The following is a 22057-nucleotide window of genomic DNA, read 5'->3' as shown; positions in this document are numbered from 1 at the left end:
CTGAGGAAGGAGCAGCGCTCCGAAAGCTAGTGACATCGAAACAAACCTGTTGGACTTTAACCTGGTGTTGTAAGACTTCGTACAATGTCTTTAAGAGAGAGTGAGAGACCTGGGTCAAGCTTTGCAGAGTCTGCGCCCTCCCTGGATTCACTTCCTTTCCCTTCAGTTGCTGCAAGTGACCAATTGAAGGTGAGAATGAGAAAATAAATGGAAAGGGGGAGAAAAGAAAGTGTTTTACTTACAGATGTTGGAGACAGGAGGGGTTTTCAGTCTGTGTGAGGTCTCAGTTTTGCTCATTATCCAGCTTCCGCATTCAGACAACGGGGGAGCTGATTGGATGGAGGAAGAGAGTCCTTCCGGTTCACCAACTCTTCCCATTGTTCAACAACTTTCCGGCGCACGCATCGGAATCCGGGGTGACGTCTCAGGGTCCAGTGCGCAGGCCCGGTGCGGACATGGCAGCTCCGCGCCACTCATTGTTTCCATCTCCTCCAGACAAGGTTTCCAGGCAACCGGCTGACAGCTGCGGCCAGAGCGAGAAGCCTCTCGGTGACTTCCCCACCCTCCGTGCCGGGACTGCGCATGTCCTAGAGACAGGAGAGGCTGCGCATGTGCGAGGGAAAGCCCATCCCCTGACCTTCCTGGTGAGGTGTTGACCAATGGGAAGAGTTAAGACCGGAAGGTCTCTGCTCCTCCAGCCTCATGTCTCCAATATCTGTGAGTAAAACACTTTCTTTTCTCCCCCTTTCCATTTCTTTTCTCATTCTCACCTTCAATTGGTCACTTGCAGCAACTGAAGGGAAAGGAAGTGAATCCAGGGAGGGTGCAGACTCTGCAAAGCTTGGCCCAGGTCTCTCTCTCTCTCTCTCTCTCCCCTTAAAGACAGTGATGTGGAGATGCCGGCTTTGGACTGGGGTGAGCACAGTAAGAAGTCTTACAACACCAGGTTAAAGTCCAACATGTTTGTTTCAAATCACTAGCTTTCGGAACACAGCTCCTTCCTCAGGTGAATGAAGAGGCAGGTTCCAGAAACATATATATATATATATAGATATAGACAAAGTCAAAGATGCAAGACAGTGCTTTGAATGCGAGCATTTGCAGGTAATTATGACTACAGATCCAGAGAGGGTAATCCCAGGTTGAAGAGATATGAATTATCTCAAGCCAGGACAGTTGGTAGGATTTAGCAAACACAGGCCAGATGGTGGGGGGGTGAATGTACTGCGACATGAATACAAGGTCCCGGTTGAGGCCATACTCATATGTGCGGAACTTGGCAATAAGTTTCTGTTCGGCGATTCTGCATCATCGCGCGTCCTGAAGGCCACCTTGGAGAACGCTTACCCGGAGGTCAGAGGCTGAATGCCCTTGACTGCTGAAGTGTTCCCTGACTGGAAGGGAACATTCCTGCCTGGTGATTGTTGCGTGATGCCCCTTCGTCCATTGTCGCAGCGTCTGCATGGTCTCGCCAATGTACCATGCTTTGGGACATCCTTTCCTGCAGCGTATGAGGTAGACAACATTGGCCGAGTCACAGGAGTATGTACCGCGTACCTGATGGGTGGTGTTCTCACATGTAATGGTGGTACCCATGTCGATGATCTGGCACATCTTGCAGAGATTGCCATGGCAGGGTTGTGTGGTGTCGTGGTCACTGTTCTGAAGGCTGGGTAGTTTGCTGCAAACAATGGTTTGTTTGAGGTTGCACGGTTGTTTGAAGGCAAGTAGTGGGGGTGTGGGGATGACCATGGCAAGATGTTCGTCTTCATCGATGATATGTTGAAGGCTGTGAAGAAGATGTTGTAGTTTCTCCGTTCCGAGGAAATACTGAATGACGAAGGGTACTCTGTCGGTTGTGTCCCGTGTTTGTCTTCTGAGGAGGTTGGTGCGTTTTTTTGCTATGCCGCGTTGGAAATGTCAATCGATGAGTCGAGTGCCATATCCCGTTCGTACGAGAGCATCTTTCTGCATCGGTAGATGTCTGTTACCCTCCTCCTCGTCTGAGTAGATCCTGTGTATATGGAGGGCTTGTCCATAGGGAATAGCTTCTTTAATATGTTTCGGGTGGAAGCTGGAGAAGTGGAGGATTGTGAGGTTATCCGTGGGGTTGCGGTAAAGCAAAGTGCTGAGGTGACCGTCATTGATGGAGATGAGTGTGTCCAAGAATGCAACCGATTTTGGAGAGTAGTCCATGGTGAGTCTGATGGTGGGATCGAACTTATTGACGTCATCATGTAGTCGTTTCAGTGATTCTTCACTGTCGATCCAAAGGAAAAAAATGTCAATAATGTATCTGGTGTATAACGTTAGTTGATGGTCCTGTGCGGTGAGGAGGTCTTGTTCAAACTTGTACATGAAGATGTTGGCATATTGAGGTGCGCATTTGGTCCCCATGGCTGTTCCGTGTGTCTGGATGAAGAACTTGTTGACTAAGGTGAAGCTGTTGTGATCCAGAATGAAGCGGATGAGTTGCAGAATTGTGTCTGGAGATTGGCAGTTAACGGTGTTGAGTACTGAGGCTGTTGCAGCAATGCCGTCATCATGAGAGATGCTGGTGTAGAGTGCCGAGATGTCCATTGTGACGAGGAATGTTCCTGGTTCGATTGGCCCATGGGTGCAGAGTTTCTCTATGAAGTCCGCCGTATCGCGACAGAAGCTGGACGTTCCTTGTACGATGGGTTTCAAAGATGCCCTCGATGTAGCCAGAGAGGTTCTCACACAGGGTCCCATTGCCTGATACGATAGGCATGCCTGGTGTGTTGGCCTTGTGTATTTTCGGGAGGCAGTAGAGATCTCCAACGCGGGGAGTACGTGGGAAGAGAGCACGTAGGGTGCTCTGAAGGTCTGGATCCAAGGTCTTGATCAGTCTATTGAGTTGGCGGGTGTGTTCCTTGGTTGGATCTGCAGGTAATGTCTGACGTGTTCCTGGTTGATGAGTTGTCGGTACACTTCTTTGCAGTAGTCCGTTCTGTTCAGTATGATGGTGGCCCCTCCTTTGTCTGCTGGTTTGATGACGATGTTGCGGTTGGTCTTGAGAGCGCGGATGGCATTGCGTTGTGCTTGGGTGACGTTCGGGGCTGTCTTGTCAATGCGACTGATGAATCTGGCATTGACGCATCTCCTGACGGCTTGAGCATACATGTCGAGTCTAGGGTAGCGACCTTCCGGAGGTTCCAATTCAACCCTTTCCTCTTTGGTTGCCGCACCGCAGTCTTTCACCGAATGAAGATTGAGCTTTACACAGACTGAAACTTCCCCCTGTCTCCAACATCTGTCAGTAAAACACTTTCTTTTCTCCCCCTTTCCATTTCTTTTCTCATTTTGACCTTCAATTGGTGACTTGCAGCAACTGAAGGGAAAGGAAGTGAATCCAGGGAAGGTGCAGACTCTGGAAAGCTTGATCCACGTCGCTCTCTTAAAAACATTGACATCCTTTACTCACTCGGCTTCATAGAATCATAGAATTTACAGTGCAGAAGGAGCCCATTCAGCCCATCGAGTCTGCACCGGCCCCTAGAACGAGCACCCCACTTAAGCCCACGCCTCCACCCTATCCCTGTAACCCAGTGAACCAACCTAACCTTTTGGACACTAAGGGGCAATTTAGCATGGCCAATCCACCTAACCTGCACATCTTTGGACTGTGGGAGGAAACCACAGCACCCGGAGGAAACCCACGCAGACACGGGGAGAAAGTGCAAACTCCGGACAGACAGTCACCCGAGGCCACAATTGAACCTGGGTCCCTGAACTGTGAGGCAGCAGTGCTAACCACTGTGCCACCCATGTCTCCCTTGATACATTTGTTTGCCTGGCTAAAAGGATGGTCAGTTTTCTAATGTTCATGATTAAATGGCTGGTTTCCCCAGGAGATGGTTGACATTTAAGGGGGACAATAAATTACTATCAGACGGAGATATGTCCAGTGTTGTTAGATGGTGCAGATTAGATATATTATTTATGGTTCAGTAATAAAGTACTTTTATTATTATTTCTAGCCTTGTAATATTGTACTGTAGCTATGTTATAGATTTCCAGTCATCTCTTCCCTCAGAGGGTTGTTAGTCTCTGGATTTCTCTTCCACAGGGACCAGTGGAGGCTTTGGGGGTAGTTAAATATATTCATGAATGAGTGGATGAGTTGGACAGATTTTTAATATTTTTGGGGGTTTTTTTTAAACCATTTTTTAAACAATGAATGCAGCAGCGTAACAGAAAAACTGGTGGAAAATGGGCACAGAGCAGAGCAAGAGCTATTGCCGCATAAATACAACACATTGCAGAATTAATTTGGAACACAATATTTGAGGGACCTTTAGATGAAATGCCAGATCAGTGAACAACCAGTTATCAGGTTAACATAGTGAGTGGGGAAAGAGGGTAAGATTATATAAAAACGGAGGATAACGATGCAGGTCGCACACCCCAATATATTATAAAACAGACTATAGTCAAATTCGACCCGCTTAGAGAGCACTTCACTAAGACCCACTTTCTGCCCTATCCCTGTAACCTTGTGCATTAATTATGGTCCATCCACCTAACCCTCCTGGTGATTGGAGCTGAACAAACTTGAGGCGAGGTTTCTTTTTGTTCCAGATCAATGTGCTAATTGTTGCAGTAATTTCTTTAACACCTCTTTGGACACTAAGGAGAAATTCAGCATGACCAATCCACTTTAACTGCACATCTTTGGACTGTGGGAGGAAAACGGAGCACTCAGAGGAAACACACGCAGACACAGGGAGAATGTCTATCTTCACACAGACAGCCACTCAAGGAATCAAACCTGGGTCCCTGGTGCTGTGAGGCAGCAGTGCTACCCACTGTGCCCCACTCCTGGCCTAAGTTAAATTGAATTCACTCATGGAAAGCCCAGGAGGAACAAGTCAGTCAAATTGGAGCCTATGTATTTGAGATAGGGGTCCCATACTTTACCCAATGCATCAGACTCAGAATGAGTTACAGACATTAAAAATTGCATGGAGATGCTTTCCATAATCAGCCTATCCCAGTTTTGGATAGAGGGAGACCTGACTGGTCTGCTTCTGTATTGAGCCAGATGGATGTTGGCTCCATCCGAACCCAATCCCTTATGAAACTAAGACGAGAGACCAATTGATAAAACCTGATATTCAGGAGACCCAACCTTCCCTTGGCTCCTGGTGATTGGAGCTGAACAAACTTGAGGCGAGGTTTCTTTTTGTTCCAGATAAATGTGCTAATTGTTGCATTAATTTCTTTAACGACAGCAGTACAGGCAGCATCTGCAGAGGGTACAACAGTCTGGGCAACACATTCATTTTAATGAAGGCGATCCTCCCTCACCATGAAATCGGAAGAGCCGACCACTGGGCAAGGTCCCACCTAATAGTCACCATCAGCTGTGGAAAGTTGGCCCATATAGCTGTCTAAAATATCCCAGATATTTAAATCCCATGGGGAACCATCTGAAGGGTAACTTAGCAAGGAAAGAGGGCTTACCTTTGAAGCCCCCCCCCCCCCCTTCAAACAAGCCAAGTATTTGGTTGGCTTCTTCCCAAACTCGTACAAAATCTGCCTCACAAACTCAACTTTTCTCAACCTGCTGAGTCAACAGGGAGTCCAAAGCCACTCTTGCTGCGTTAACCTCCTTCAGTAATAGCTTACTCGGGACCTCCATATGATTCTCCTCCACCTTCGCCAAACAAACCTCCAGATGCCGCTGGTTCTCCAGCATGCTGCACCTTTTATTAGAAGTGAGTTTTGCATGTCTCCCACGAAATGGAGTGGTAAATACCAGGGGTCGAATTAACCGAAAGGAAGAACTGAAACTCTTCCGTAAAGTGCATGGTAAATGATGTATCTCCTTTCAGGGAGGCTACAAACCTCCATATTCTCGACCTGGGGGTGAGCCCTCGAGCAGAAACTCCAGACAAATGGGGGAAGGTCTGCGATTACGATGCTCCCTGTGGTGCAAGTGGACACCAGGTGTAGGATCGTCCTCGGCACAAAAATGTCGTTGATTGCAGTATGGCTTTGATGTGGGGCTGGAAAGAAGGTAAAATCTCTGCTCCCAGGTACAAAGTTCTCTAAACATCCACATAACCCACCTCCTCACTGTTATGATCCCGGACCAGACCCCAACAGTGGCTCGGATACTGGACACAAACCCCAATTTTTTTTGTGTTTTGTCAGACTGTGAGGAAAGGATACCTCACTCCAGGAGTGATTTCACGAAAAATAGGGGTGTGCTACAGAAAAACAAACTTTATTACTGACACAATATTAAAATATGTTTAAGATCACACCAGAAAACAGCTGACAATTAGCCCTTAAACAATGCTAATCAATACAGTGAATACAGTAACCCTTAACTGCTACCTTTATTTCCACTCAAACAACAAAAACACCATCTCAGCTCTCAATCCACCGTTAAGCACAGTTAGCCCTCAGCAATACCTGCTTTACAGGTTCTTTGAGAAAGAGAGATCTTGTGTCACCGCTTTAAAGAAAAGATCTGAATCCTGTCAGAACCATGAAGAAACTTGGGAAGCTGTTTCAGCTTGTTTCAGCTCGCCTTCTAATGACACTCTTCTGAACTGCTTGGAAAGAACTGTAAATCTAGCTGCAGACATATCTTTTCAACTGAACTGAGATGCTTGACCTCTGCTCTCATCTTGAACTAATCCTCAACTAAAACACTGCTTTGCTGCAAAAAGCCTGAAACCGGGACTTCCGGGTGCGGCGATGACCAGCTGAGTCACACGTTTCGGCAGCTCCCTGTGAAACGGACTTTTGGGCTCTTGATAGGAGCCCCAACGGCAATTTTGACGGCTAAAAACACTGTGCGGTAAACCAGAAGGGAATCCCCCCTGGATACGGATGGAAAAAGGAGGAGAGAGTGGCCAGATTGCAGTGGATCCTTTAGAACAGCGGCAAGGAAGGCAAGCAAAAACCAAGATGGCATCGGAAGGTGGCAGTTTAACATGGGGCCCTGAACAACAAGAGTTCTTGAAATGCTGATTGGAAGAGATCAAAAAGGAAATGAAGAAAGAGCTGTTGGCCCCGATACTACAGGCGATCGAAGGGCTAAAGGAGGAACAAAAGACCCAGGAGCAGGAGCTTCGGGTCGTGAAGGCAAAGGCAGCCGAGAATGAGGACGATATACAGGGCCTGGTGGTGAAGACGGAGACGCAGGAGGCACATCAGAAACGATGTGTGGAAAGGTTGGAGGCACTTGAAAACAACGCAAGGAGGAACAACCTGAGGATTCTTGGTCTTCCTGAAGGTGTGGAGGGAGCGGACGTCGGGGCATATGTGAGCACGATGCTGCACTCGTTAATGGGAGCGGAGGCCCCGGCGGGTCTGTTGGAGGTGGAGGGAGCATACCGAGTGATGGCGCGAGGACCGAGAGCAGGAGAAATTCCCAGAGCCATAGTGGTGAGATTCCTCCGTTTTAAGGATAGAGAAATGGTCCTTAGATGGGCGAAGAAAACTCGGAGCAGTAAATGGGAGAACGCGGTGATCCGCGTTTATCAAGACTGGAGTGCGGAGGTGGCGAGAAGGAGGGCGAGCTTTAATCGGGCCAAGGCGGTGCTTCATAAAAAGAAGATAAAATTTGGAATGCTGCAACCGGCAAGACTGTGGGTCACATATCGAGGGAGGCACCACTACTTTGAGACGGCGGATGAAGCGTGGACTTTTATTGTGGAAGAAAAACTGGAATGAGCGGGTTATTAAAAAGAACGTTCGAACAAAGTGGTGGGGCGAATGTGGGGGGCAAAGAGGGGTTTTATGTACTAATCCTGCGATGTGGTAACTTTTCTCTCTCCCACAGGTGGTGATGGGGGGAGGAGGGGAGGTGGAGGAGATGGGGCGTTGGCCATTGGGGGGTGGGGCCAAGGGAGAAGCGCGGGCTTGGTTCCCGCGCTATGATAATCATGGCGGGAATAGAGAAGCAGGAAGGAGGGGGCGTCGCACGGTGCGAGCCGAGGTCACGGGGGGAAGCCGAGGTCAGCCAGAGTTTGCTGACTTCTGGGAGCAACATGGGGGGAGTAATTACGCTAGCGGGGGATCTAGCGGGGGGGGGTGGGAGGGGGGAATTACTGGGTTGCTGCTGCTGGGGAGAGGGGGGAGCTGGTATGGGAGAGGATGGGCGGGGGGGCACCGCCTGGGGGAGATACAGCTGCGTGGGAACCGGGTGAGGAGCGTGAAAAAGGTGATGGTTAATAGACAAGGGGGGAGGGGGTAGGAAGCCCCACAACTCGGCTGATCACGTGGAACGTGAGAGGGCTGAACGGGCCGATAAAGAGGGCACGGGTACTCGCACACCTTAAGAAACTTAAGGCAGATGTGGTTCTGTTACAGGAAACGCACCTGAAACTGATAGACCAGGTTAGGCTACGCAAAGGATGGGTGGGGCAGGTGTTCCATTCGGGGCTAGATGCGAAAAACAGGGGGGTGGCTATATTAGTGGGGAAGCGGGTAATGTTCGAGGCAAAGACTATAGTGGCGGATAACGGGGGCAGATACGTGATGGTGAGTGGCAAACTACAGGGGGAGACGCTGGTTTTGGTAAACGTATATGCCCCGAACTGGGATGATGCCAATTTTATGAGGCGGATGCTAGGACGCATTCCGGACCTAGAGATGGGAAAGCTGATAATGGGGGGAGATTTTAATACGGTGTTGGAACCAGGGCTGGATAGGTCGAAGTCCAGGACTGGAAGGAGGCCGGCAGCAGCCAAGGTACTTAAAGATTTTATGGAGCAGATGGGAGGTGTAGACCCGTGGAGATTTAGCAGACCTAGGAGTAAGGAGTTCTCGTTTTTCTCCTATGTCCATAAAGTCTACTCGCGAATAGACTTTTTTGTGCTGGGTAGGGCATTGATCCCGAAGGTGAGGGGAACGGAGTATACGGCTATAGCCATTTCGGATCACGCTCCACACTGGGTGGACTTGGAGATAGGGGAGGAAACAGGAGGGCGCCCACCCTGGAGAATGGACATGGGACTAATGGCAGATGAGGGGGTGTGTCTAAGGGTGAGGGGGTGCATTGAAAAGTACTTGGAACTCAATGATAATGGGGAGCTCCAGGTGGGAGTGGTCTGGGAGGCGTTGAAGGCGGTGGTTAGAGGGGAGCTGATATCAATAAGGGCACATAAAGGGAAGCAGGAGAGTAAGGAACGGGAGCGGTTGCTGCAAGAACTTTTGAGGGTGGACAGACAATATGCGGAAGCACCGGAGGAGGGACTGTACAGGGAAAGGCAAAGGCTACATGTAGAATTTGACTTGCTGACTACAGGCACTGCAGAGGCACAATGGAGGAAGGCACAGGGTGTACAGTACGAATATGGGGAGAAGGCGAGCAGGTTGCTGGCACACCAATTGAGGAAAAGGGGAGCAGCGAGGGAAATAGGGGGAGTGAGGGATGAGGAAGGAGAGATGGAGCGGGCAGCGGAGAGAGTGAATGGAGTGTTCAAGACATTTTATAAAAAATTATATGAAGCTCAACCCCCGGATGGGAGGGAGAGAATGATGGGCTTCTTGGATCGGCTGGAATTTCCCAAGGTGGAAGAGCAGGAAAGGGTGGGACTGGGAGCACAGATCGAGGTAGAAGAAGTGGTGAAAGGAATTAGGAGCATGCAGGCGGGAAAGGCCCCGGGACCGGATGGATTCCCAGTCGAATTCTATAGAAAATATGTGGACTTGCTCGCCCCGGTACTGACGAGGACCTTTAATGAGGCAAAGGAAAGGGGACAACTGCCCCCGACTATGTCTGAAGCAACGATATCGCTTCTCTTAAAGAAGGAAAAGGACCCGCTACAATGCGGGTCCTATAGACCTATTTCCCTCCTAAATGTAGATGCCAAGGTCCTGGCCAAGGTAATGGCAATGACAATTGAGGAATGTGTCCCGGGGGTGGTCCACGAGGACCAAACTGGGTTTGTGAAGGGGAGACAGCTGAACACGAATATACAGAGGTTGTTAGGGGTAATGATGATGGCCCCACCAGAGGGAGAAACGGAGATAGTAGTGGCGATGGATGCCGAGAAAGCATTTGATAGAGTGGAGTGGGATTATTTGTGGGAGGTGTTGAGGAGATTTGGTTTTGGAGAGGGGTATGTTAGATGGGTGCAGCTGTTGTATAGGGCCCCAGTGGCGAGCGTGGTCACGAATGGACGGGGATCTGCATATTTTCGGCTCCATGGAGGGACAAGGCAGGGATGCCCTCTGTCCCCATTATTGTTTGCACTGGCGATTGAGCCCCTGGCGATAGCGTTGAGGGGTTCCAAGAAGTGGAGGGGAGTACTTAGGGGAGGAGAAGAGCACCGGGTATCTTTGTATGCGGACGATTTGCTACTATACGTGGCGGACCCGGCGGAGGGGATGCCAGAAATAATGCGGATACTTGGGGAGTTTGGGGATTTTTCAGGGTATAAATTGAACATGGGGAAAAATGAGTTGTTTGTGGTGCATCCAGGGGAGCAGAGTAGAGAAATAGAGGACCTACCGTTGAGGAAGGTAACAAGGGACTTTCGTTACCTGGGGATCCAGATAGCTAAGAATTGGGGCACATTGCATAGGTTAAATTTAACGCGGTTGGTGGAACAGATGGAGGAGGATTTCAAGAGATGGGATATGGTATCCCTGTCAATGACAGGGAGGGTGCAGGCGGTTAAGATGGTGGTCCTCCCGAGATTCCTCTTTGTGTTTCAGTGCCTCCCGGTGGTGATCACGAAGGCTTTTTTTAAAAGGATTGAAAAGAGCATCATGGGTTTTGTGTGGGCCGGGAAGACCCCGAGAGTGAGGAAGGGATTCTTACAGCGTAGCAGGGATAGGGGGGGGCTGGCACTACCGAGCCTAAGTGAGTATTATTGGGCCGCTAATATTTCAATGGTGAGTAAGTGGATGGGAGAGGAGGAGGGAGCGGTGTGGAAGAGATTAGAGAGGGCGTCCTGTAGGGGGACTAGCCTACAGGCTATGGTGACAGCCCCATTGCCGTTCTCACCGAGGAACTACACCACAAGCCCGGTGGTGGTGGCTACACTGAAGATTTGGGGACAGTGGAGACGGCATAGGGGAAAGACTGGAGCCTTGGGGGGGTCCCCGATAAGAAACAACCATAGGTTTGCCCCGGGGGGAATGGATGGGGGATATGGAATGTGGCAAAGAGCAGGAATAACGCAACTGAAAGATCTGTTTGTGGATGGGAAGTTCGCGAGTCTGGGAGCGCTGACCGAGAAATATGGGCTGCCCCAAGGGAATGCATTCAGGTATATGCAACTGAGGGCTTTTGCGAGGCAACAGGTGAGGGAATTCCCGCAGCTCCCGACACACGAGGTGCAGGACAGAGTGATCTCAAAGACATTGGTGGGGGATGGTAAGGTGTCAGATATATATAGGGAAATGAGGGACGAAGGGGAGACTATGGTAGATGAACTAAAAGGGAAATGGGAAGAAGAGCTGGGGGAGGAGATCGAGGAGGGGCTGTGGGCAGATGCCCTAAGCAGGGTAAACTCGTCGTCCTCGTGTGCCAGGCTAAGCCTGATTCAGTTTAAGGTATTACACAGGGCACATATGACTGGAGCATGGCTCAGTAAATTTTTTGGGGTGGAGGATAGGTGTGCGAGGTGCTCGAGAAGCCCAGCGAATCATACCCATATGTTTTGGTCATGCCCGGCACTACAGGGGTTTTGGATGGGGGTGACAAAGGTGCTTTCAAAAGTAGTAGGAGTCCGGGTCGAACCAAGCTGGGGGTTAGCTATATTTGGGGTTGCACAAGAGCCGGGAGTGCAGGAGGCGAGAGAGGCCGATGTTTTGGCCTTTGCGTCCCTAGTAGCCCGACGCAGGATATTGCTAATGTGGAAAGAAGCCAAGCCCCCGGGGGTGGAGACCTGGATAAATGACATGGCGGGGTTTATAAAGCTAGAGCGGATTAAGTTCGTCCTAAGGGGGTCGGCTCAAGGGTTCACCAGGCGGTTGCAACCGTTCGTCGAATACCTCGCAGAAAGATAGACGGAATGGGAAAAAGAAGGCAGCAGCAGCAGCCCAGGATCGGGGGGGGGGGAGGAGGAACCAGAAGGACTCTCAGGGTTGTTAATATATACTGTCTAGTATGTATAGGTCGTTGCTACAGATAATTATATATTGGACTGTTAAATTATATTTTTGGAGAGTGTTACTTGTGACAAGGCAGTTGCCAATTAGGGCTAGTTTTCATTTTTGTTATTTATTATTTATTCATTTTTTGTTTATAAAATAGGTCATTGTTATTTGTGTTGTTATAATATTGTGTAAAGGATGCACAATGTACTGTGTTGGTTGACCAAAAATTTTCAATAAAATATTTAATAAAAAAAAAAGCCTGAAACCGTGGTTCCTCCCAGTAATGACATCATTTTACAAGCTGAAATCTAATTAACTCCACAGGGAATCCCCTCGATCTCCATTAGCCCACGTTTTTTACGATGCTTTAATTGCACCTCTGGCTCCAAAATGTAGTTGTCTTTCAAACTAGGATTTCTTTAAGAAACATGACTGCAGCAGTCACACACACTAACTCCGGCTTTTACCCCTTACTGCACCAAATACCCAGAATACAATATCTCAGAAATTCTGACAATCTTCAAATCACAAGCCGAGGCCAACGGGTTTGATCCTGGCCCCGGGTCACTATCTGTGTGGAGTTTGCACATTTTCTCCATGTCTGCATGGGTCTCACCCCCACAACCCAAAAAGATGTGCAGGGTAGGTGAATTGGCCACGCTAAATTGCCCCTTAATTGGTAAAAAATAATTGGATACTCTCAATATTTTTTTTTTTAAATGATGGGGAACGAGTCCGGATGAGAGCCTGAGTTAGTCTGAGCTGCAAACCATCCCTCCAAATCCTTGCCCTTCATTGATTTCACGAAGACCAAGGCAGTAGTCAGATTATCGAAAGACTTGACGGAGTTTCCAGATACAATTTTCAGGGTTGCAGGATGAAGCAACATAATTCACTCCCATTGCCTTGAGCTCCCTTCAAACTTAATCGAAGCCTCGATGCTTCGTTTGCGTGGCTGTTGAAAAGTCCTGGAAGCAGGAAATCCTCACTCCCTCATGGAGCCAGGTCCCACCTCACATTACCCGTCTCCAGGACCCTCTGGTGATCTTTCGAGTTGTGGAAGTGAATGGTTACAGGCCTGGGATGAAAACTATCCCTCGGCCTCAAAGACAGGATCCGATGCCCTTTCTAATTTGAAACACCCAGGCTTCACATCCAGCTTCAGAAAACGTGTCAGCCGGTCCTCGAACAGGTGCCGGAATGTGGCGACGAGGGACTTTTCACAGTAACTTAATTTGAAGCCTACTTGTGACAATAAGCGATTTTCATTTTTCATTTCAAGAACCTAATGGGAGCCTTACCCTCCACACCTTCTGGCAGGCCGATGACTCGAATGTTCTTTCTCTGACCCTCGGTTCTCCAAGTCCTCCAGGAGTCCGCCACGTCACTAAGACGGTTTGCCAAGGATTAAAGTTTTGCCTCAGCCAAGGATGCATCTTGCTCAACGTTCAGGATTCTCTTGTCCGGATGATCGAGCCTCTTCATGGTGTTTTACAGCTCGGCCACATAAGCTCACAGATATTGAGCCAGCACAGGCAGCCTCTGGTCAATCATCATTTTCACCACCTCCGAGAGCGCGGGGTCAAGAAACCTCCTGAAGGTCAGGCCGCCATGTTGAAAAAGCGGCTCTGCCCCTGCTGAATCCTGCGCTCTTTTATCGACTGATTTCATAAGGTTCTTCGGCATAATCTCACCAAACCTTACCCCTGAAGTCTTCCAGGGATACGAGAACAAATATTAATTCAAGGATGAGGTAGATGAGTGCTGGGCAATCAGGATAAATGATGGATTCTAGGCGAGTGGCACCAGAACCTGCGGAAAAGCAGCTACTCCCGCACCCGCCTCGCGTGGATCCCCCAGACAGATTTCTGATTGACGAGACAGTCAAGGGTTCTAGGGAACAGGCAGAAAAATGGAGATGGGGAGGGATTTCTTCATTCGAGGATGTGGTGAAGCTTTGGAATTCTCTACCCCAGAGGACTGTGGAGCCTCAGTTATCAAGTATTTTCAAGACAGAGATTGATAGGTTTCTAGATATTGAAGATATCAAGGGATATGGGGGATAGTGTGGGAAAATGGTGCTGAGTTGGATCGGCCAATGATCTCATTGAATGGTTGAGCAGGCTTGATGGGTCGAATGGCCGAATACAGCTCTTATTTATTCTGATCTCTGTGTCCAGTTCAGGAAGCAGTGAGCATGGATCTGTCAATCAGCCTGAATCAGCACCTTCAGGAGAATTGGGAGGGTGAATATTAGATACAGCAGAGTGAGAATGGAGGGAGAGTGTGTGGGATGGAGATTTGTAGTTACCGGGGAACAAGAGAGAAAAGAATGTTCCAGAAAAATTGTCTGTTTTGAATTTCTATCCTGTCTTAAAGTGATGACTTCTGTGAATTGTTTTTCCAGGATATTAGAAGAGGAGGAGATACAGACAGAAATCTAAAAGGCCACGTCGCGATTTGACAGAGTCACTCAATTCATCGTCCTGAATATCATCGGCCTTTGAATCTAGAAGGTGAAATGTTTGCCCGATCTGTCAACTTTAAAAGATTTTAAACATCAGTGTGACTGGAAAAGCACCGAGACACACACACCCGAGTGAGAGTGTTCCAGAGCACTGACTGTGGAAAGAGCTTTAACCAGGTACACAGCCTGAAAAGACATCGCACCATTCACAGCGGGGAGAGACCGTACACGTGTTCTGTGTGTGGACGAGGCTTTGGCTGATTGTCTGACCTGGAGAGACACAAGGAGACCCAAAACATGGGGAAACCATGGAAATGTTGGGACTGTGGGAAGGGATTCAGAGTCCCATCTAAACTGGAGATCCATCGACTCATTCACACTGGGGTGAGGCCATTGAACTGCTTTGTGTGTGGGAAGGGATTCACTGAATTATCCAGCCTGAAGCCACATCAGCGAGCTCACACTGGGGAGAGGCCGTTCACCTGCTCTCAGTGTGGGGAGGGATTCTCTGAGTTATGCAGTTTGAAGTCACACCAGCGGATTCACACTGGGGAGAAGCCATTCACCTGCTCTCTGTGTGGGAAGGGATTCAGTGATTCATCCAACCTGCAGAGACATCAGCGAGTTCACACTGGGGAGAGGCCGTTCACCTGTTCTGATTAGGGAGGAATTCAGCGATCCATCCCCGCTGCCTCGACGGCGGTGAGTTCATCTGCACCCAATGTGGGGACTGATTTTGTGATTCATCACACCTGCTGAGACACCAACAAGTTCACAAGTGATTACAGGGTTGGATTCTGCTGTTATTGTTTCTGTTCTCAATTCAATGCAGCATGGCATTTCATTCATTCTGTCAGTTGCTCAATCGGGAGGGTCGGAGGGTTTCTGCTGGACTGGCCGGTCTCACGACTTTTCCTCCAGTAGGCTGATGTTCTTTGAGCCTTGTTGCAAATACTTGGTTTCAATTTTCACGAGGTTCACAGAGTGAAAGGATGTTTGGAAGTTAAAGGTTTATTAATTTTACATTTCCGTTTGGAGGTACCCCAATGCAGCCATGTTGCCATGAAGATGGGCTAAGGTGGTTACACGGTTTCTCTGTTTAATTCATCTGGGTGTTTCTCACAGAAGGAAACTGCCACGGTCTGAGGAACAAGTTGTATGTGGTAGATTGGGTACTTACAATAAACGTCAGACAGGCAAGCACGAGCATTTAAGGGTTTGTTACATATTTACATAAAATATTGATTCTTTTAAGAAGCCTGAGGACTGGGAACTTGTTTTAGAATTCAGCAAAGGAGGACCAAGAAACTGATAAAGAGAAAATAGAATATGAGAGCAAACTGGGGAGAACTGGAAAAGCTCCTATAGGAATGTGAAAAGGAAAAGATTAGCAAAGACCAATGTGGGTCCATTCCAGGCAGAGACAGGAGAGTTTATAATGGGGACTAAGGAAATGGCAGAGAAACTAAACAATGTGTGTCTGTCTTCACGGAGGAAGATACAGAAATTGTCCCAAAACACTAGAGAACCAAAGGACTAGTGAGCACGAGGAACTGAAAGAGATTAGTATTAGTGAAAAAGTAGTACTGGAGAAATTAATGGTATTGAAAGTTAATAAATCCCCAAAAGCTGATGCTCCACATCCCAGAGTGTTGAAAGCGGTGGCTGTAGAGATAGTGGATACATTGGTGGTCATCTTTCAAAATTCTATAGATTCTGGAATGGTTCCTGCAGATTGGAAGGTGGTAAATGTAACCCCACTATTTAAGGAGGGAGAGAAAACGGGGAACCACAGACCCATTAGCCTGACATCAGTAGGAGGGAAAATGCTACAATCTATTATAAAGGATGTGATAACATACGGATTAGGAGCAGGAGTAGGCCACTCGGCCCCTCGAGCCTGCTCCACCATTCAATAAGTTCACGGCTGATCTGATTGTAACCTCAACTCCACAGAGGCTCCTTAGAAAATAAATCTGGGGAGATAGTTATGGGGTACAAGGAAATGGTAAAGGCGTTAAACAGATATTTTTCATCAGTAGACCTCTATCCGGTCTCCCCTCAGTCTCCGTCTTTCCAGTGAAAACTATCCTAGTTTATTCAACCTCTACTCATAGCCAAGAACCTGGAGACCAGGCAACATCCTGGTGAACCTTCTTTGCACTCTCTCCAAAGCTTCCACATCCTGAAAATGTGGTGACCAGAACTGCATGCAATACTCCAAATGCAACGTAACCAAGGTTTTATATAGCTGCAACATGATTTCCCAGCTATTGTACTCAGTGTCCTGGCTGATGAAGGCAAGCATGTCATCTGCCTTCTCAATCACCTTGGCCACCTGTGTTGCCACTTCTAGGGAACTGTGGACCTGCACCCCCAGATCCCTCTGTATGTTAATGTTGCTAAGGGTTCTGCCATTTACAGTATAATTCATACCTAGATTTGAGTCCAAAATGCATCACCTCGCATTTGTCCGGATTAAACTCCATCTGCCATTTCTGTGCCCAAGTCTCCAATCTATCTACATCCTGTTGTATCCTCTGACAGTCCTCAGCACCATCAGCAAATCTGCCAATCTTAGTGTCATCCACAAACTTACTGATCAGACTACCCACATTTTCCTCCAGACCATTTATATATGCTACAAACAACAGAGATCCCAGCACTGATCCCTGCGGAACACCACTAGCTACAGATCTCCATTCTGAAAAACACCCTTCCACCGCGACTCTCTGTTTCTATAACCAAGCCAGTTCTGTATCCATCTCGCCAGCCCATCCCGAATCTCATGTGATTTTAGTTTTTTTTCCAGTCTGCCATGTGGGACCTTGTCAAATGCCTTGTCCATACTAATGTCCATATGAACTTCACCCACCGCCCTTCCCTCATCAATTTTCTTTGTCAGCTCTTCAAACAACTCGATCACGTTGGTGAGACATGACCTTCCCCATACAAAACCATGCTGCCTGTCACTAACTAGTCCATTTTCCTCCAAATTTGCATACATCCTGCCCCTCATCTTTTCCAAAAGCTTCCCCACCACTGATGTCAGGCTCACCAGCCTATAATTTGCTGGATTATCCCGGCTTCCTTTCTTAAACAAGGAACAACATTGGCTATTCCCAAGTCCTCTGGAACCTCACCTGTGGTCAAAGAGGATGTGAAGATATCTGTTAAGGCCCCAGCTATTTCTCTCCTTGTCTCCTGCAGTAACCTGGGATAGATCCTATCTGGTCCCGGGGACTTGTCTACCTTAATGCAATTTAGGATATTCAACACTTCCTCCTTTGATATATTGACGTTCTCAAGAGCTTTCACACACCTATCTCTGACCTCAACATCTGTCATGTGCTTCTCCCTAATGAATACTGGATACAAAGTACTCCTTACGATTTCACCCACTTCCTGCGGATCCACGCATAACTTCCCTCCATTGTCCTTGAGTGGGCCTACTCTTTCTCGTGCTACCCTCTTGCTCCTATTTTATGCATTAAAAACCTTGGGATTCTCCTTGACCATGTTTGCTTACGCGGTACATACTCATGCGACTCGGCCAACGTTGTCTACCTCATACGCTGCAGGAAAGGATGTCCCGAAGCGTGGTACATTGGCGAGACCATGCAGACGCTGCGACAGCGAATGAACGGACATCGCGCGACAATCACCAGGCAGGAATGTTCCCTTCCAGTCGGGGAACACTTCAGCAGTCAAGGGCATTCAGCCTCTGATCTCCGGGTAAGCGTTCTCCAAGGCGGCCTTCAGGACCCGCGACAACGCAGAATCGCCGAGCAGAAACTTATAGCCAAGCTCCGCACACATGAGTGCGGCCTCAACCGGGACCTGGGATTCATGTCGCATTACATTCATCCCCCACCATCTGGCCTGCGAAATCCTACCAACTGTCCTGGCTTGACACAATTCACACCTCTTTAACCTGGGGTTACTCCAGATCTGTAAAGATTTAATCACCTGCTGATGCTCGTATTCCAAGCATTGTCTGGCATCTTTGAATCTGTCTATATATATATGTTTCTGGAACATACCTCTTCATTCACTGAGGAAGGAGCAGCGCTCCGAAAGCTAGTGACATCGAAACAAACCTGTTGGACTTTAACCTGGTGTTGTAAGACTTCTTACTATGTTTGCTTAAAACATTTCATGGCCCCTTTTGGCCGGCCTAATTCCCCATCGAGAGGTGATCGAGAGGTGATCTCATTGAAACATACAGGATTCTTAAGGGGCTTGACAGGGTAAATGCTGAGAGGATGTTTCCTGTAATGGGAGAGCCCAGGACCAGAGGGCATCGTCCCAGAATAAAGAAATGTCAATTTAAAACTGAGATGAGGAGGAATTTCTTCTCTGAGGATTGAGAGTTTTTGAAACTGAGACATTGTGGAGACAGAATCCGTGTCTATATTTAAGGCTGAGGTAGATTCTTGATCAGTGAGGGAATGAAGGCTTACGGGGAAAGGGCAGGAATGTGGACGAGAGTAATGTTGGAGCAGCCATGATTGAATGGCGGGGCAGGCTCAATGGGCCGAATGGCCTTCTCCTGTTCCTATTTCTTGTGGTATTATGGTCTTAATCGCCTTTCACCCCCTTGCTTAACAAGAATCTACCCAGCTCTGCCTTTAAAATATTCAGAGACTCTGCTTCCACTTTTGAGGAAGAGAGTTCCAAAGACTCAAAACCGTCTGAGAGAAAAACGTTCTCTGCCTTAAATGGGCAAATTGTTACTTTTAAAATTAGTCCCATATCTAGATTCTCCCACAAGAGGAAATATCCTTTCCACATCCACCCTGTCAGGGCCCCTCAGGATCTTATACGGTTCAGTCAAGTCACCTAAACTCCATCGGACACAAGCCCAGCCTGTCCAATCATTCCTCATAAGACCAGCCTCCAATTCCAGGTACGAGTCCAGTAAACCTTCTCTGATCTGCTTCCAACACATTGACATCATTTCTTAAATGAGAGCAATACTGTAAGCAGTGCTCCAGATGTGGTCTCACCAATGCCCTGTATAACTGAAGGATAACCTCCCTACTTTTGTATTCAATTCCCCTCACAATAAACAATAACATTCTATTAGCTTTCCTAATTACTTGCTGTACCTGTATACTCGTCTTTTGTGATTCATGCTCTTGGACACCCAGATCCCTCTGAATCTCAGCTCTGCAATCTCTCACCATTTTGATGAGAAGCTTCTTTTTCTTCCTGAGAAAATGTACAATTTCACATTTTACCATATTATACTCAATTTGCCAGATTTTATCCCACTCATTTAAAATATACCTTTCTAACCTCCTTATGTTCTCTTCACAATTTACTTTCCTCCCTATTTTTGTATCATTGGAACATAGGAGCAGGAGTTGGCCATTCGATCGAGTCTGCTCCGACATTCAATATGATCATGGCTGATCATCCACTTCAGTGCCTTCTTCCTTTCACTATTGCCATATCAAATCCTTCCCCCATTCTATCCCCGTGTGTCCCTGTCGGTTTATTTCCCTCAAGTGCCCATCCAATTTCCTTTGGGAAACAAACCATCATCCTTGCTTCTACCCCCCTCCTTGGAAATGGGTTCCAGGTATTTCCCACATTCTTCAAATGTAAATGAGGCTCAGAGAGCACAGAAGGAGGCCATTCTGCCCATTATTCCCATGCTAGCTCTTTGGATCAATTATCTAATTAGTTCCACTGCCCTGCAAGTTTATTTTTTGAGTTTATTTCCAAGTTCATTTTGACCCCCAACTCACAACAGCTCGTTCTGTTTTAAATCGAATAATTTCACGATATACTGTGTTTGGATTTTCACAAGGTATTTGAAATGGAGAGAAAGACATGCATGTTGCACAAATTCAAGACTCAGTCTTCATCAATGATTGTTGCAAGTGGGCTGAGCTTGGGGACTAATTCTAGAAACAATTTATATTTCTATAGCAACTTTCATGATCACAGGATCTCCTAAAGCTTTTTACAGACAGTGAAGTACTTTTGAGATGTAGTCACTGTTGTAATGTTGGAAACTGTAGGTATGACTCAATAATAACATTTAGTTTTTTAAATCAATCACTCATTCACCTTCATTGTTCTCGGTAACAAGGTCAAGGAAACCATGTTAAACTCTAACATGCGACTGAACCTTTATTTTAAAAATTCACACTGTATCAACTAAAATGTTTTTAGAAACTGCTAAATTAGTGGAAATTGTTTAAACTAACATTGTTCCAGAAGATTGTAAAGCTACAGGACATCATATAATGCTCAAGTCTAAGACTCATTGTTCAATCAGCATCAACGGGGCCGAGGTGGAGATGGTTAGCAGTTTCAAATTCCTAGGAGTGCACATCTCCAAAAATCTGTCCTGGTCCACCCACGTCGACGCTACCACCAAGAAAGCACAACAGCGCCTATACTTCCTCAGGAAACTAAGGAAATTCGGCATGTCCACATTGACTCTTACCAACTTTTACAGATGCACCATAGAAAGAATCCTATCAGGCTGCATCACAGCCTGGTATGGCAACTGCTCGGCCCAGGACCGCAAGAAACTTCAGAGAGTCGTGAACACCGCCCAGTCCATCACATGAACCTGCCTCCCATCCATTGACTCCATCTACATCTCCCGCTGCCTGGGGAAAGCGGGCAGTATAATCAAAGATCCCTCCCACCCGGCCTACTCACTCTTCCAACTTCTTCCATCGGGCAGGAGATACAGAAGTCTGAGAACACGCACGAACAGACTCAAAAACAGCTTCTTCCCCACTGTCACCAGACTCCTAAATGACCCTCTTATGGACTGACTTCATTAACACTACACCCTGTATGCTTCATCCGATGCCAGTGCTTATGTAGTTACATTGTGTATGTTGTGTTGTCCTATTATGTATTTTCTTTTATTCCCTTTTCTTCTCATGTATTTAATGATCTGTTGAGCTGCTCGCAGAAAAATACTTTTCACTGTACCTCGGTACACGTGACAATAAACAAATCCAATCCAATCCAATCCAATCAAGATTAGTAAGAAAGAAAGATATTGCCTTCCACAAAACTGTCTCTTTGAACTGGTGTATCTTGTATTAACAAACAGTATTAATGAAAGATTACTGTGTAAATTAGTTACCAGTCTGTAATAGATGACTAAGTAATGAGCCTTAATTGAGTTATAATTAATGAATCAGTAGTTATAGCAGAAAACTGAGTTTTTTTTGCTTTCAAAATGTAAAACGTTCATTGCTGTGCATGTAAAGAATGTGTAATGAAGATAAATGTACTGGCAAGAGACCTTCAAGCTCTGATTAGCCTCAGTATTTGAAACTGTATTACTAAAGGATTGTATAGAGTCAGATAAAGGGATGGTATGAAACAGTTATATTGTATTCATAGGCTCATAGAATCCCTACAGTGCAGAAGGAAGCCATTCACCCCATCGAGTCTGCACCAACCCTCTGAAAGAGAAAGTGGTGCAAGTAGTTGGGGATCCAATTAAATTAATCC

At 47.2% G+C, this 22057-nt stretch overlaps 1 long non-coding RNA gene across 1 annotated transcript; it reads left to right on the top strand.

The window, feature by feature from the left end:
* Positions 1-238: 238 nt before the first annotated feature.
* On the top strand, positions 239-21844 carry LOC140419859 (uncharacterized). The gene is made up of 2 exons (XR_011946048.1): positions 239-717; positions 14501-21844. It is a non-coding gene; the product is annotated as an uncharacterized lncRNA (long non-coding RNA).
* The last annotated feature ends 213 nt before the right edge of the window (positions 21845-22057 follow it).

The sequence above is a fragment of the Scyliorhinus torazame genome, chromosome 5 (assembly GCF_047496885.1).
Source record: "Scyliorhinus torazame isolate Kashiwa2021f chromosome 5, sScyTor2.1, whole genome shotgun sequence".
NCBI classification, from domain to species: Eukaryota; Metazoa; Chordata; class Chondrichthyes; order Carcharhiniformes; family Scyliorhinidae; genus Scyliorhinus; species Scyliorhinus torazame.
Note: the sequence above shows the minus strand (reverse complement) of the source record. Positions and strands in the feature narration are given on the sequence as shown.